This window comes from Ambystoma mexicanum, chromosome 9 (genome assembly GCF_040938575.1).
Source record: "Ambystoma mexicanum isolate Mex_15411 chromosome 9, UKY_AmexF1_1, whole genome shotgun sequence".
NCBI classification, from domain to species: Eukaryota; Metazoa; Chordata; class Amphibia; order Caudata; family Ambystomatidae; genus Ambystoma; species Ambystoma mexicanum.
Window position 1 is genome coordinate 451,638,640 of NC_090931.1, and position 15,006 is coordinate 451,653,645.

The 15,006-nt window shown below is 48.6% G+C and overlaps 1 protein-coding gene and 1 long non-coding RNA gene across 2 annotated transcripts in view; one reads left to right on the forward strand and one right to left on the reverse strand.

Annotated features, from left to right (window-relative positions):
• The window catches only part of LOC138488169 (uncharacterized), a 281,746-nt gene extending 275,582 nt beyond the window's left edge, over positions 1–6,164 (reverse strand). The window contains exon 1 of the long non-coding RNA XR_011274599.1: positions 6,051–6,164. This is a non-coding gene — a long non-coding RNA (uncharacterized lncRNA). The remainder of the gene's footprint in view (positions 1–6,050) is intronic.
• LOC138488168 (ras GTPase-activating protein 4-like) overlaps positions 1–15,006 on the forward strand; it is a 1,092,176-nt gene that overhangs the window by 330,560 nt on the left and 746,610 nt on the right. The gene's annotated exons all lie outside the window — the stretch shown is intronic.

Genomic DNA, 15,006 nt, shown 5'->3' on the forward strand with positions numbered 1-15,006 from the left:
TCCGCCCTCTTCAACTAATCCAGAATAAGACTGCAAGACTTATCCTTGGCCTCAAGCCTAGGGACCACATCTATACAGCCCTGAAACCTCTCTACTGGCTCCCTGTGACTGTAAGGATCACATTCAAGACCCTCTGCATCATCCACAAGTTTTTGTGGGGCCTTGGACTCCACTACATCCAACTCTTTCTCCCTAATTACCTCCCTTCTAGAGTTCTTCAGTCTTCCAGCTCTTTCTCTACGTATGTCATATGCTTCTCCAAGCAGCGAGTAGGGGGTAGATATCTTTCTTCAGCAGGAGCCTCCCTCTGGATAGGCCGTCCTGCCCCTCTGCACCTGGAACTGGATCTCCTTAAATTTCTGGAAGCTTCTCAAATCTTCAGTTTCTCCTCCTCCTTCCCCCTCCCCTTCCCTGGTAATTTTACCTGCTTCTATGTCTGGTTGCCTGTTTCCCTCATGAGCCTTCACCAGGACCAAGCCCTCTTCCGTCCAGTCTCCCTTTACCAGCACTTGCCCTCGGGCAACCTTCCCTGACTAGCCTATTGAGACTGGTCCACCCCCCTACCCGCACACTAGTTGAACCCTATCCCTTTTTCCCTAAACACTTGCCCTCCTGGGATCCCCTTAGCACTTTCCCAGTCCCTTGTCCCCCTCCCCCTCTGTAGTCCTCCCTCCTCCCTCCTCCCTGCACTTCCTGTTATCGGACTTGCACGATGATAATGTCACAAAGCTTAGTAGGACTGTTATTGTTAGTGTTATTTTCCTCTGTTCCCCCTCCCTTGTCTTGTGGCGCCCGGAAACACTTCTTGATGTATAGGTGCTCTACAAATGCTCAATAAATAAAAAAATAATACCATAATTGTGTAGTGCAAACATTTTTCCATAAGGTGTCTTTCTATAATTGTTCATTCGACATCTGTCTACACATCTTAGGCCCTGCTCTACTTTTGAATCTGGTCGCCTCTTCCACTCATAACCTAGTCCTCCACCTGCCAAAAAATTCAAGGCCAGAGAAGTCCTCTGGAGCATCAGGAACCTTAAGGTGTCTCCCTAGCTAGTCCCCGGGGATCAGTGATCCAGGTGGCCAGGAAACAGCCATCACTATTGGATCTATTTCCTGAGGGTGGACCAGTGATGGGGGATCACCTGGAAGGCGGTCCTCGAGGAGTGGAAGTGGGGCACCGATGGGTGAGATGCATTATCCCCCTTCTTCCAACACCTTTTCCCCATCCTGCCACGTAGGATATTCAGAAACACTGCTTCCCCTTTTTCCACATGAACACTTTTGCACACCACGAAAGACAACGGAACACCAGAGCCATTTATCTGACACGTCCCAATACAAGGGTAAGGCAATTGACCAGAATCACACACACCTGACGGCCCTTGCCCTTCCCCACAGGGATAAAAGGTGGAGCATGAGAGCACAGTACGAGCAAGGCAGACCTCACGACGACTCAGCTATCCAAGTATGGCAGTTCAAGATGAGGAAAAAGGTGGCAAGAACCAAAAGAGTGACACAGAGAGAAGTGACCTTGCCCTTTCCGACCCAAGCCCAGGAAGCCTCCGTGGAAGGAATCGTAAGCCTGTGAACAATAGCCAGCAGGTGTTGTAGCAGATGTCAATGGTTCACGGGATCCTCCTCCGCTGGTAAGCAAACCCGGGCGAGACGCTTGCCTCTGTCGTACCGTCTTTGACTCCAGAAACAAGAAAAGCCAAGTGGTTCATCACAGCCGGTGAGTAGATGGGAGAGCCGATAAGAAGCCGAACTGTGCTAAAAAAAGTAGCAAAAAACTAATTGAAGAAAAGTACAAAGAACTGTTAATATGAGAGGGGAAAACCAGCTGCAGACGAGTCCAGCACCACGTGGGTGCTCACTCGAGAAACTCTGGCCGATTACCCTATTGTTGAAAATGCCGTTACCAGAAGGCCTTGGGAACGGGGCAAAAAAGGTCTCAAAGTGGTCATACAGGGGTCTATCAAAATCCTCTGTACAATCAAAAGTCTTTGACCGGCAGAAGATTGGAAAGCTATGGGAAGTGAATCCTGCATCATAAGAAAGTAGAAGAAATTGTGGGAGTGATGCTGATGGAAAGGGGCAAAGCCTAAAGTCCTGATGAATAGTGTTTTGACAACGTGAACCCGACAGAGGGATGTCCACAGTGAACTGTTTAAAAAGACATTAAGACTTGTGAAATTGTTTTGAAGAAAATCCGTAGTGAACTCAACGGAGGGAGGCTGATATTCGAGAGGGGTCTGAGCCAGGAAGAGGGGGGAACTGAGGGGTGAAAAGTCACCACCCAACATACATTTGGAAAGGAACTTTTTGTTTGTTATTTTTTAATACATCAGGTCTTCGAAGGCAAGAGACTTTTAAGAGAAAAGGGACTTGACCATCAACAGTCCTGATATCTGAGAACACCCCAGATCATGCCCTCCCCTCTTAGCAGACCCTCCTACCATCACGCACACACCCCTTGCACCCCATAGCTTGCCCAGGATCGGAAGACCCTCCATCTGCAGCCAACCATACCCCTACTGAATCCTCTCCTTCTCTATCTGCTCGACCCCATTTCTTCCCTCTCTCCTACACCACTAACCCCCCTTCTACCCTACCATATCCATCCTCTCTCGCCCTCCCCTGATAACCCTCTTACCCACTTTCACCCTCTGCTGTCTGCCCAAGCCCCCTTAACTCTCCCCCTTCTCCTGTTCAAATCCCCTCCTCCCAGGCACTCAACCTTCACTTCATTAAGTGCAGCCAGAACAGCCTTGACCAAAGCTCCAGAATGCAGGCCCACCCACCCTCACCCACACATCCTTGGCACTCTCCCACCAGCTCAGGCTCAGAATAGCCTCTATTCACAGCTGCCACCCGCCACACTCCTCCCCACACCAGCAACCCTCTTCCTCACCACTCTGCTACACCCGACCCCCTCCTCCATGCCCAACCCTGTTCATTCTCTCATCCTCTCCCCTAATTCACCTTCTCCTTCTTCTAACCCTACTATGCCTCCCATCCCTACCTGCTGCATCTCCCTCATTAAGCCCACCCCTTATCTTCAGGACATTGCCCCCCGCAATCCCTCTCTTGCATCCTAGTCAACACCAGATTGGTTGCCAGAAAGAAACTCATGATTTTGACCTTATCTTTGACAAAAACCAAGACATCCTTTTCATCAATGAAACCTGGTTCTCCGTTGACTTCTTCCCCTCTACACAAAAGGCCTCCCCCACCCCAGGCTAATCCTTGATCAGCCACAATAGAGCCAGCAGAGCAGGTGGAATAGCCATCCTCCACAAACCTCGCCTCACACCCTTACAAGTCAAGAAACAACCCTGCAATAATGACTGCGAATCCCTGCTAGTCAAATTCCAATCCTCTCCTTCTTTCCCCTCAGCTTCCATCTCCTTTACAGACCCCAGGGCTATAACAGAACTTTTGCAGACACTCTAAGTGACTCTGTATTGGCCATCTTAATCTCTTAGCCCACTCTCACTGTTCTTGGTGATCTAAAAATCTGGTTCAACAGCCTCTCCAGCCCCATGATCAGTCATCTCCTTGACAACCTGGAAGCCCTGTGTTTGACCCAACTCATATCAGGCCCCACACACACTGAAGGTCACACCTTAGATGTAGTGTTCAGCTCGTCCAACCTGATCTCTTCCCCTCTCACCCACCCCCTCATTTGTACTGAACACTCTGTTATCCTTTTATCAGCCCTTACTTGCGTGCCCCCCATCGAGCACCACCCCCATGATCCTGCTCTGGAACGCCGCAGGAGAGGGGAGTTGGCGGTGCACACAGAAGTGTGCTGCCATAAAGGTAAGTGGGGTGGGGGGTCAGGTAAGAGAATGTGGGCCGGGGGTCTGGGTAAAGTGATTGATTAGATCACTGCACCGCGCCGTAATTGGCATCGATATTTTAATTGCCGCAGTTACAGGCAGCACAATGATCACATAGGTTCCTCCGAGCTCAGTCTCTTCACTGAATGCCACAGCCTTCTTGACCCTGCCCAGTATGGCTTCAGACCACTAGAGGGAATTGAATCCTTCCTTGCCTCTATCTCAGATGACCTAAAAAGAACAGCAGACTCTGAGGGCTGTGCCACTCTCATTCTGATTGACCTCTCCACAACCTTCACATGATCAACATCTCCATCCTCACAAAAAGACTCTGATCCAGGCATAAGGGACTCCGCTGTAAAATGGATCTCCTCTTTTCTCTTTGAACGCTTCCAAAACTGTCTTGTTCCATTCTTTTTCCTCTGCCCCCTTTCCATTCCCCCACGGAGTCCCTCAGGGAGCCTCCCTCTCCCTCCTCCTCTTCAACCTCTACCTTTCCCCCCTCCCCTCACTCATCCACTCTCACAATGTCACATATTATAACTATGTTGACAACACTCAGATCCTCCTCAAGATTCCCAACTCCCCCTCTTCACCCGATCCAAACCTGGCATCCTGCCTCTCAGACATTGACCTCTGGATGATGAACAACCACCTGTTCCTCAACCATGGAAAAAATTCAATCCTAATCTACAGCAAAACAGCTCTCCTTCCCACAACCTACCCCTTGGCCATCTTCATTAGGACCTGGGCCCTCTGCATCCCCCTCAAAAACCTAGGATGCACTTTCAGCTTGGACCTGACCATCTTCCAGCACAGCAATGCAGTCTCCAGATCATGCATCTTCCACCTCTGCATCCTCAAGTGGATTTTTCATCATCTCTCCTACCCCCATAGAGTCTCTGCAATCATGGCCATCATCTTCTTTTGCCTAAAATACTCTAACTCCCTCTACCTAGGCACGCCTACATATCAACTCAGAAAGCTCCAACAAATTCAAAAGTCCACAGCAAGGATCCTCCTCGCAGTCCAAATGAGAGAACACATTGCCCCCAAGCTCAGGACACTACACTGGCTGCCCATCAGTCAACCGGGCTCTTTCAAAGCCATGTGCATTACCCACCGCGCTATCCACAAGAAAGGCCCAGAATTCCTCCAAAACAAGTTCACAGGCTACCCCCCAATCAGAAACCTCAGGTCTGGCGCGACACATCTGGTGGTTGCCCTATCAAGTTCTCCAGATTAGCAGGCCCCTGTTTCTCCTTCCTCACACCCACTTTCTGGAACTCCCTCGCCTTCCGCCTCATAGCGGATCACCTGGCCTGTAGGAAAACCCTCAAAGCCTGGTTGTTCCCTCTCACATCCTGGTCCCCCCACTTCCCCACGCACACTTCCCTACACTTGCACTCAAGCTTCATCCAGCAATCAGCGCCCACACACTCCCCCACCTGTCTCTCTTTCAACTACTAGCCTCCTCTCTGCTTTCATCCGCTTGTTCTGCCATCATGAACCCCTCCTTGGGGCTCCCAGCCACATATTGAGGACTCATGAAGGCATTCTAGTAAAATGCACCTAAAAGAACTTGACAGTATTGCACTTGGATGGTGGGAAATGCTTCACACTTAAATTGCATTTTAGGAATATCACTCTGATCTTCTGTGAGGACATCTTTCAGATACTTTGATTCCCCCCCTACTGCATGTAACTCTAAAGCATATGAGGGTGGACCATGCCACCACATGTAATCATGAAATGGGGTCATGTTTACACTAGAAGGAACTAGGCATGGCAATATGTCACTCCAAAATCCTCTTGGAGGGTGAATATTATGTATTCATTCAGCACTTCGTCTGCAAATCTTAACACTGCTCCTTCTGTGTAGATGGAACCCAGTATGTATACATTGTTGTTTCTACAGCTAATGGTGCTAACCTATTTCTCCTCTCACATTCCGCATCTTTGCAACTTAGTGGAAGTTATAGGGTCATCCATCACACCCTGCACTCACATATAACACAAACACTATTGCACAACACCTCTGCCATGAGAATGAAGCTACTTTTAATGACACAAATTCGAACAGTAGCTTCCCACATAACTCTCTATCTCCTTAAACACAATTCCCCCCTTTAGTTCATAGTATACCTCTGCTGCACTCATCAACACACCATTCAGACATGAGCGACCTAAAGCCAGGGCTCTCACCTCTTGAAATCCTGTTCCTGGCTGTTGAACCACCTATCTGCTCATGACACTGAATTGGCTCCTACGCCTCTTTGTTGGTTTCTGGTTTCCCATTTGCCATGTTAGCATTTGGAGTCCAGCAGCTTGCTGTTGAAGTCCATGGTGTTATATAACAATGAGTTTTCCTCACAGCATCCCTTCATATATCAATGGGAGTTTCCATTAATCCATTTATTAGACCCGGGAAGCAGGTCTTTTCAGTGATGTTTTATGCTGGGAAGGCAAACCCCTGAGGCTTACGTGCCATTTTCACACAGCAGGAGCCGAGTGGGTGGATGATGAGCTGATAGAGGCCGCCCTTCACAAGGTGGCTGGGTGTCAGCAGATAGGAAAGCGCCATTGAAGTGCACACAGACTTCATGACAAAGCATTGGTGCATTCATATGGTAGCGACGGTGGCCTATGGAACGCATGCCTTAATGATTCATCCAGGTATTCAATTTGTCATTCAATGTGACAAGCACTTTTGTCTGTCGATGAAGGCAGTCACACTCACGCACTTTCAGACAAAGGTTTGTGGCTGCCCGCTGTTAATATATGGATAGTAATATATTTTTTCCTTAACTGTATTTTGCCTCTGACACATCATTGTTACATGCTGTTTTGTATGCGAGTTATATATGCAAGTTGTCTTGGGAGGATAGCTCAGGGGCAACATGTTCGCCTTGGAAGCAAGACGACATGGAGCACCACAGATTCAATCCCTGGGTCCGCGCTTAGAAACCTCTGGGTATTAAGCACGTTTTGAATAACATATCATATACTAAGTTATAGAAATAAATACACTTTAGGTTGAATCTACATAATGGCTGTTTTTTTCTATGCATTCAAGATTGGTTCAGGATTTTACTTTCAATTTTTCAGTTTCTCTCATTTTTTAGAATTGCATATTTGCTGTGCTATGTATCACACTTTGGGTCCCATTATGAGTTGGGCAGTAATTACAATGGAATTACTGTTACTGCTGTGGTGTCGGGCAGAATTATTGCTGTATTACAACTTGGCAGGAGCGTGCACTCACCATTGGCGGTAACAGAAATTACGTATGGCGGAATTACCGCAGTAATTTTCGCCAGTATTCTCTGGAATTACTGTTACCACTGTACATTCAGCAATAATTCTGTCGGAAGAATTACCATTGGCGAAATAGCGTAATCTCAAAACAGAAAGCAAGTCAGAGGGTGACACCGATGGAAGGCTGCACGGCTCACCCTGCTTCAGTTCCAGCCCTCCCCATATCCCACAACCCATACCGCATGCATCATAGGATGCCATGTGGAGGAGGGTGGATGCTATAGAGCAGTGCAAGATGCACTTGGAAATACTTGTGGACATTAAAGTTCAACACCTTCAGGCCATCCGTAACTGTGTTCAGGGCACCTCAAAGAGGATGCCGAGGACCAAGGACCAGAACCGACGACAGAAAGTTGTTACATCTGCCTCCCTGACTGTCATCAGGCTGAGGGTGAGGGCGATGACAGAGAGAGTCTCAGTCTTTGCCATGGCTATGCAGGCCAGCATGCTCTTGACACTCCAACGTATCCAGGTGCCAAAGTCAGACAAATCCACCTCCGTCAATCCACACATAGGGATCTTTGCAGAACATCCCAAGGAACCGCTCCCACACAATCTGGATCCAAAGGTGCTGGAGCAGAATAGTAAGGGCAAGAGGCCATGCAAGTGACTGTGCATGTTTATATAGGCACAAGGGAAGTGGGGGGTGGGTGTGCTGGGGATGGCATGTGGGGAGAGGGAGTTGGGAGAGGGTGTGCTTGGGCTGGCGTTGTGGAGTGGGGGTCTGGGTGTGTTTGCACATTTCAAGATAAAATAATAGTTCACTTGAAGCAATGCTCGGACATTCCTAATTTTGTGCATGTGTTTAATTCATGACGTGATTATATTCACAGATGTGCAAGCATGTGGATATCACTGTGCTCAAAAATAAAAATCACTCAGGTCTTTGTAGTAAACTCTTGCACAGATGACAGGAGGCGTGATTAATGGCTGGATGTCTTTTATTGTATAAGGGACATCTGCCGCGAACATGTAAGTAATAAAGAGCCAGGCGGCTAGGCAAACGTGCCTAATAACTGCTGCAGGGCTGTGGGACTGAAATGTCTCGTAGTGTAAGCCCCCAGGCCACAATCTCGGAGGAGCCGGCAGGACACGTCTTGCCGTGTCCTCTGCTGCTTCCGTAATGCGCGCGAAGCGCGCGGGGGCGGTCCTCGCTGCCGTGGCGAGATCTCGCGAGAGTTGGTAACTCTCGCGATATCTCTACACACCTCCCTTTGGTGAGGCAAAGGAAGTTCATTGCAAAACATAGTCACTGTATCTCACCGGTCTTCTGTGCTCTCTTCTAGGTCGGTCACCCTTTCCAGTGCGATCTTCCTGTTGCTCCTGTTCCGGTTCTGGCTTGGGTGATTCGGTTCCATCTCTGTTTCTTCCCTTTCTCTGTAGCTTCTCTCGGGCTCACGTTCTTCCCTTCGCTCATTGTCTATTCCTTCTTCAGCATGTGATCTCTCCGGGGTTCTTGCTCTTTCTTGTCTCTTCTGATATAGGGCTACTCTTTCCAGATTCCATGTGCGCCCATCCTCGGTGCGGACATGGTTTGTTCCCCTGTGAATCACTTTGGTGGGTCTGCTGAACCGAGAGCCCGTGATTTGGTCTTTTTTCGGTAGTCTTATTTTGACCCAATCTCCCCCTCCAATGTCTGACGCTTGCTTGGTCTTCTTCTTTGGTCACTCCACGTGTTCATGCGTGCCTTGCTGTTTTCAATTCTCCACACCACTTCTGACATGTCCACTGCTTCATCCTCTCTTACTTTGGATAACCATGGTGGTATGAGCGTGGAGGCTGCACTCCTCCCTCTCAACATTCGAAACGGGGATATTTGCGTGATTCCGTTTGGATTGAGTCTGTGGGCCGCTATGGCCTCCTTAGTGGTTTTTAGGGGGTCCATTCCAGAGGCAGTGGCTAGTTGGATTGCTCCCTTAATGAACCTGTTGGCCCTTTCAACAAGCCCATTGGCTTGGGGATGATACAAGGCCGCCTTCTTTTGACCTATATTGTGCTTTCTCAGGAATTGTTCCATGTCCCGTGAGATCAGTTGTACCCCATTGTCCGTTACTACTTCCTTGGGGAGGCCTTCCCTTTGAAAAATTTCAGTGAGGACTTCAATTACAATCGCGGGGGTAATGTTTGGGACGAACTCAGCCTCGACCCACTTGGATAGGTAATCAACCAGCACTATGCCGTACCGATGTTCTGGTGCCATCGCTTCCAGGGGTCCTATAAAGTCTATGCCCACTTTAGACCACACCGCTTCTGGTACTTCTGTGGGAATTAGGGGTGCCTGTCTGAGTTTCAATCTTTTGTCGCTATTGAAGCACTCATGACACTGCTTTATCATGGTGCGAATCTCTTGGTCCATGGACGGCCACCAGTAGGCCTCCCGGACTCTGCGACGGGTCATCGTGTTTCCCAGGTGACCAGCGTGGGCTCTGCATAGAATAGTGCTCCTCATGCCTACGGGTGGGATTATCTGGTCCGTCTTCATTATTATTCCGTCCGTTTCAGATATCTCTTCGGCCACCTTCCAAAAGGGTCTCATGCCTTCTGGCATCGTTTTTTCACCTGGCCACCCTGCCTTGATCCGCTCACGGATTTTCGCCATAGCCGGGTCTTTTCTGTCTTCTTCCAACCAGTGTTTCTCGCTGAGTTCCATATAATCTGGTGCTTTTATATCGGTGATGGATGCCACGATGCATTCTCCTTGTAGAAACGTGGTGGCCTTGTCTTTACCTTCTGGCAATCTTGACATGCAGTCTGCCTGCGAATTCTTCCATCCTGAGATGTGCTGCACTTCAAACGTGTACTCCTGCAGTTTTGCTGCAATGCGTGCCAATCTGGGTGTGGACACTTTAGTACCTCCCGGGCTGAGCATGTGGATGAGGGGTTTGTGGTCTGTCACCAATTTGAATTTCGTGCCCCACACATATGTTCTAAAATGTTCTACCGCCCATGCACATGCCAACATTTCCTTTTCTGTGGTAGAGTAGTTCTGTTCTGCCGAGGACAAGGCCTTCGAGGCAAAGGCTACCACATGCTCCGTGTCCCCCTTCTTCTGCGTAAGAACTGCTCCTAGTCCGTATGCACTGGCATCCGTGGTGATGACTGTATCCCACTCTGGGTTAAATGGCTGTAAACACGGCGCTTCCATGATGTGCCGTTTTATACTTTCAACCGCCTTCTTGTGGGGTTCTTGCCACAAATATTCCGAACCTTTTTTGAGGAGGTCATGGAGTGGTGCTGAGGTTTCTGAGAACTTGGGGACAAATTTTGCGTAATACTCCGCCAGTCCAAAAAATGATCTTACTTCGTCTTTGCTGGTGGGTTCCGGTGCTTTTATGATTGCATGCATCAAATTTTGTTTGGGACTGATCCCTTTTTCTGAGATTTTGTACCCCAAGTATTCGACTTCTTTCGCTTTGAATACGCATTTTTCATGGCGTAGCCTCACCCCTGCTTCTTGCAGCTTGATCAGGACAGTTCTCAATGTGGCATTGTGCGTTTGTTCATCCCCTGCGTACACAAGGATGTCGTCCTGGAAATACGCGACATTTTTGACCTTTCGTAGCAAGACATCCATCATGCGTTGAAAAGCTGATGCTGCCGACGATAAGCCGAATGGCATCTTGGTGAACTGATAGGTGCCAAACGGTGTGATGAATGCTGTGAGGGGTTTCGACTCTTCATGCAATTGTATTTGGTGATATGCGTTTCTCATATCCAGTTTTGAGAACATTTTGGCTTCCTTCATCAACAGAATGAGTTCATTTATGCTCGGTAGTGGGTAGTTGTCGGTGATGACCTCTAAGTTTAAACTGCGAAGGTCAATACACACCCTTAGCTCTTGTGAGTTCGGTTTCTTTATAAGCACGACTGGGCTCAGCCATTCTGACGCTTCAACTTCTTCAATGACACCCTCCGCTCTCATTTTGTCCAATTGATTCCTGAGAGTGTCTCTTGCGGTTGCTGGCACTGGCCTCACTCGATGTTTGACTGGGACGGCATTCTTTTTGAGCATTATTTTATGGACAAAGCCCTTGATGTGACCCGGCTCCTCCGAGAAAAGTTTTGGGTAGTCACTCTTGACAATGGGCCCATTCCTCGCGCAGACAGACAGTACCTGGTCTTCTGTGCTGGGGTCCAGTTTGATTTTTAGCTTGTCTTGGTCGTCCCATCCCAGTACTGCTGGGCCTTCATGGCTAAAATAAACTCTGGTGGTGGTTTCTCTTCCTTTAAACTCCACCTTCCCATTGATATATCCCAGTAGTTCACAGATGTTCCATCCCTGCACTCTTCCCACTCACTGCATGGCAGTGCATCACCCACAGGCAGTGAGTCCTCTTCTGGGGGTGGTATATCTGCATCAGGGGGTAGGGGGACATTCCACCTGAGGGAAATGTTGTGCAGCATGGCGCAGGCAAGAACAATGTGTGCAACCTTCTCTGGCCTGTACATTAAGGCTCCTCCAGTCCAGTGTAGGCACCAGAAACAAACCTTTAACAGGCCAAAGGACTGCTTGATGCAGAGCCTGGTTTGGATGTGTGCCTCGTTGTAGGCCAACTTCTGTGGGGTCTGTATATTCTGCACGTGTGTCATTAGTCATGGTTGCTGGGAGTGTTCAGAGTCACTTGCAAGGACAAAGGTCATGGATGTCCATCAAAGAGCATTGTGGATGTGTTGCCTTTTACAACGCCATGTTGATAGACACTCTGTGCATACATTCTATGAGTATTGTCTCACAACATGTCTTACAATCACAGTACATGGATGTTTTGTCATTGTCTATTTTCTTTGTCATGTGATACCATGCACACAGCTCACGGTCATGGCGGGATGGCATCGGGCCTGTGTTAGGCCTGTGTGTTGCTCTCATGCATGTGCCCTGATGGTTGGTTAGCTGTACTACTGCAGGTTTGTGTTGTCTGCATTAATTCCATGATGGCATCATATACATGGTTACCTGAGTACATGGCGTTACTAGTGCCAGTGTGGCAGTCCTTTGGTGCAGTGTAGAACATTGTGGTTCCTATAGTCATTTGTGTGTGTTGCTAGCCTGTTGGGGCAATGTGCATTGGCAGCTTACTACTGCATTGTCCATCATGTTCAAGTCCTGTGGGTTGTAGACTGTCATGTGCCGTGAGCGGCCAGGTCCTGCATGTACATGGCTTTGACAGTACATGCATTGATCAGTTGTGGAAAGGCCCACCTTTTACATAGCATTTCAGTTTTAAAGTGTAGGTGTGCAGTAGGGCACTTGTTCTCACCCCGAATCGACATGTGTTGCCCTGTGTGCCTCTACATGTATGCAGGCAGTGTGCTTTTCTGCGGCCCATGGCATCTTGGATATAACCAGGGAAGCGGGCACAGCAGTGTGTGATGAAGAGGTCAGGATTGCAGGATATTCAGGGAGCCATACTACTTCAGGTTGCGGTATACCTCTTAAGATACCTGGGGGGCCACCAATGCCACATGGGTGCAGTCCACAGCAGCAATCACATTAGGCATGCTGGGTAGTTTAGTTTAGTTTATTGTTTGCTTGTTAGGCCCTTATACAGCAAATACATTCTGTTTCAAAACGCCCAGAGGGCAACAGGAAGGGAACATGGGATTGTAGTACAATTAAAATATACAGAAATACAGTTGGCGAAGGGACTGCAGAACTTACTATGCCTTGTAAGTATTCATAACGTGCAAGTGCAGCAGCGAAAAGGGAAGAGGTGTAGGTGCTGGGATGTCTGTGCTCGGGGATGAGCCACAGATGAAGTGCAAGGTATGGTAAGTGCTATGCGGCCAGGAACTGTGTTAGGTGGAAAAGTGTGAGTCTCTAGTACAAAAAGTGTGCCAAGGCAAGTGCTGAAGGTACACAAAAGCTTGGAAGATTGTGTGTGAGTGGTAAGGGGCCCAAGGATGCATAAAACACAAATCAAAGCAACTGTGAGATTAGCAGATGATGGAAGAAAGGAAAGAGGAGGAAAAGAGGAAAGTCGTGAGGTGCTTTTGGAACTTAAGAAGGTCCTGCTCAAGACGCAGACGGAGTGGGAGGCTGTTCCATAGGAAGGATCCTTCTGAGGAAAGCAAACAACCTCGTGCTCTCTGTTTAGCTAAACGCTTTACACACAGGGAGTTGGTGCAAGAGAAACAAAGAAGTCTAGAAGGAGAGTATTTTGTAAGAGAGAGTAGCAGATAGTGTGGTCCCCGACCCTAGACAGCCTTGTGGATGATGCAGAGGGATTTTAATTTGATCTGTGCAGCAACCAGGAGCCAGTGGAGACATTTTAGGGCAGGATAGATGCGGTCCCTGGGCTTAAGCCCAATGATAAGTCCCGCTGCTCTATTCTGGATTAGCTGAAGTGGTCGCAGAGTGGAAGAAGGTAGATTGTGGAGGAGGCTGTTGCAATAGCCACGCCTAGAGAGAACCAGGGCTCGGAAAAATTGAGCTTCTGGAGGAAAGTGAGAAAAGGAAAAATTCCATTTAGAATTTAGAGTTCAAAGTAGTACTTCTTAGCAATGTCCTGAGTGTGAGGGAGGAAGGAGAGAGAGGGGTCAAAGATGATTTTTAGGTTTATGGCTTCAAAAGAAGGAGCCGGGTGAGAGCCCAAGGTGAGAGGCCATAGAGAAGCTAAGGAGAGAGCATAGGTCCCAATCGAAGGATCTCAGTTTTTCTGGCATTGATACAGAAATCATTGGAAGTGCACCAGGCCTGGATGGCAGATAGGCAGTCATGGATGAAGGAAGGTGCGAGTGAGTCAGCAGGAAGTCTGAAAAAGAGTTAAGTGTCATCCACATAACTCTACAAGTCGGGGGAGAAGGGGGTGAGGAGTGCAAGCTGAGCTAGGTAGATGTTAAAGAATCAGGGGGAGAGGATAGATCCCTGGGGGACACCGCAGGTGGAGAAGGAAGTAGGAGAGGAACAGGTGCCCAAGATGACTTGGGAGGAGCCGTCAGTTAGGAAAGAGGTCAGCCATTCCAGTGCCCCTACCAGGATACCAAGGGTATCGTGGAGCCTTTGTATGAGGACGGAATGGTTGACATTTTCAAAGACAGAGAAGAGATCGGGTAGGATGAGGACAGCTGGGGAGGAGTCCAGGGATGCGAGCAGTTCTTCACAGGTGTTCAGAAGAGCAGTTTCCGTGCCTCTGGATACTCAGAATACGGATTGATGATCGTGGAGACCACCGACAATTTTAGTGTGCGAGTTTAGTTGGGGCAAGGTCGGCTTCTCCAGCAGTTTCCCCAGCAAGGGGTTGATTGAAATAGGGAGGTAGTTGTATGGACATGTATGGTCTGATGAAGAATTTTTCAGAAGCAGGCGAACAAGGGAGTGGTTGAGGGAGGAGGGGAAAAAACCAGCAGCAAAACGGTGGTTCCATAAATTTGCGAATGCAAAGGCAAGAGAGACAATGTTGTCCTTGATGGTTCTGGACAAGCAGGGGGAAACTGTTTGGAAGAAGCTTTCATAGATGCAAAAACTTCTTTGGGATTGACAGGGGTGAAGAAGGAGAAGGCAGAAGGAGGAGGGTAAGTGGCCAGGGGAGGGAAGGGGGTGTGGGATGGGGTTGGCGGGTGAGTAACAAGGGTGTTCATGATGTCCTGTGTTTTGGTGGCAAAGTGTGTGGCCAGTACATTGCAGAGGGCATGGGAAGGAAGAGGGGAATAGGAGACTGCAAGAGGGTTTGTTAGCTCCCTGCAGATTTTGAAAAGTTCAGCCATGTTATTGGATGCACCAGATGCCTGTGCCTGAATGTGGTCCCTTTTTTTGGCATGGATGGAGAGTCTGTATTGCCTTTGGAGCAGGTGGCAGGCCAGTTTGTCAGAGGGTGAACCTGAGGTTTGCCACTTCTGTTCCGCT